The sequence below is a fragment of the Poecilia reticulata genome, linkage group LG2 (genome assembly GCF_000633615.1).
Source record: "Poecilia reticulata strain Guanapo linkage group LG2, Guppy_female_1.0+MT, whole genome shotgun sequence".
Classification (NCBI taxonomy): Eukaryota; Metazoa; Chordata; class Actinopteri; order Cyprinodontiformes; family Poeciliidae; genus Poecilia; species Poecilia reticulata.
In genome coordinates, this window is record NC_024332.1 from 42,955,437 (window position 1) to 42,957,379 (window position 1,943).

Here is a 1,943-nt window from a genome sequence, read left to right on the forward strand (position 1 = left end):
TGCTCTCTATTGACTTGGTGTTAATTGGGTTGGGATAAAGATGCATCCAGATTTCAACCTCGGGTTCAATCATCTTAAAGCTTTATTGTGTGTTTTTTAGACGTTTAACAAGCAATGAATGGATGTTTGAAAGAAGGAGATTGGCGGGTGAAATCATGGAGAGGCAACGGGGGAATCAATGGGAGACTGAAATGTTTGTTTGAGAAAAATCCCTCAAAATTTCAGCATTTTTATCAAATTCATCATTTTGCCATGATGAAGCTACTCAGTTAATTGTCAAGGTGCCGACAGAAAGAGAGAGAGAGAGAGAGAGAGAGAGAGAGAGAGAGAGAGAGAGAGAGAGAGAGAGAGAGAAGACAGAATACACGTTGTTTTAAGTTATTCTTCAACGGGTTTTCAGCATTAAGCACTAAATTAATAACACCTACATCTCCAGGTTTCATTTTGTGAACGGAATACTCACTTCCGGGAAATTTGTAACCGGCAGCCATCTTGGCAAGCCTTTACACGGAGTTACTATGACAACAATAAACAAACCACAAACTTAGAACTCGCTCTCGCCTCCCTCGTTCCTTATAAACACTCTAAGTACATTACAACTATTACTCCATTACTGTTTGTGAGTAAGAGTACACTCTATCCACATCTGTGTAATACCAAGGTAAATATTAATGGTATATGCTGTAGTTCTTTCTGTCGAACTAGCTAAATTAGCTTAGCTAATGTAGCTTTTAGCTGAAAGTTAAAGAATCGTCTTTTTGCCCTCCAGCGTTGGGCGCATGCGCGAAATTTCCGGACGCAAACAATAACATGCAGCGTGTCTAAATTGTTTGATGCACCATAATGTCATTTCCAATATTTATGTCATTTAAGTAAGGCATTGGAGATTATCTCACTGATAGTCTTGCTAACACATCAGGGCATTACACTAAGCTAAGCTAAGCTGAGCGGCATCCATTTGTATAAATCTGATGTTAGTATTTTAAGCATCATCTGCCTGAAACAGTCTTTGTCTCACCATTACTGGGGCTAGCAGGGTTGGGCTTCAGGGGTATAACTGTAACAAATAGAGTATCCTGTTAAGAGCATCAGGGTGTTTAAGTGTGTAATCATTTGTTGCCTCTCATCCCTGCAGACCCAGCAGCCAGATGGAGGGAAGTCAGCGCTGGAAGACTCATGAAATCCCAGCAATTTGAGAGTGCACCCCAAGGAATCTCATTAAAGCAGCTCCACACGTCAATGATGCAGCCCCGCTCTGCTGTTTTTCTTACTGAGCAGGAGCTGTCCATGACGGATTAACTGGATAATGGTATTGGTTTCACATCAGCACTGCAGCAGGAACACCACAGTGGATGTACCAGGATAGCCCGGCTCTTCCCTCTGCCTCCTGCTTCTCAGCTAAGTAATTATTCCTTAAGCCCACCTACCCAGGCAAACAAAAATAAAATTGATTTCCCATTATGTGAGGCATAGCTCCTGCTGTGGAGGTCCTGTCAGGGTGACCAGGCAGGTGCAAACATGTCTAACCTGCGCGTCCTCGGCTGGTGTGTCGGATCGCACGCTGAAGAAAACACCACCTAACACCATTTCTCCACACAAGAGTCGTTCAGGCTCATAGTGAGAGAGCGAAAGCTGAATGTTCACAATGACACACTGCTGCTTTGATTGAAAGAGACTTCCTGCTCTTGCAGCTTAGCCACTGTATCCCTAACTGGATCTTCTCCAGTCTTTGACTTTGTTTCAGACTAAATACATCAAAGGATGATGATGCTGGCTGATTTTGCATATTTAGATCCCAGATCACTCAGTAAATTAATGCACAATGTCAGAAAAGTATTTTGGGAAGTGTTTTTATGTCGTTAAGAAGGGCTGATGCTGAAACTTTCCTTTATTATGCTGCTCCTAATTGGCTTGCAGTGTGGGATACACAAGAGCACAACACA

The 1,943-nt window shown here is 42.5% G+C and overlaps 1 long non-coding RNA gene across 1 annotated transcript; it reads left to right on the forward strand.

The window, feature by feature from the left end:
- The first annotated feature begins 531 nt into the window (after positions 1-531).
- Positions 532-1,240, forward strand: LOC103461808 (uncharacterized). The gene is made up of 2 exons (XR_533212.1): positions 532-661; positions 1,136-1,240. It is a non-coding gene; the product is annotated as an uncharacterized LOC103461808 (long non-coding RNA).
- The last annotated feature ends 703 nt before the right edge of the window (positions 1,241-1,943 follow it).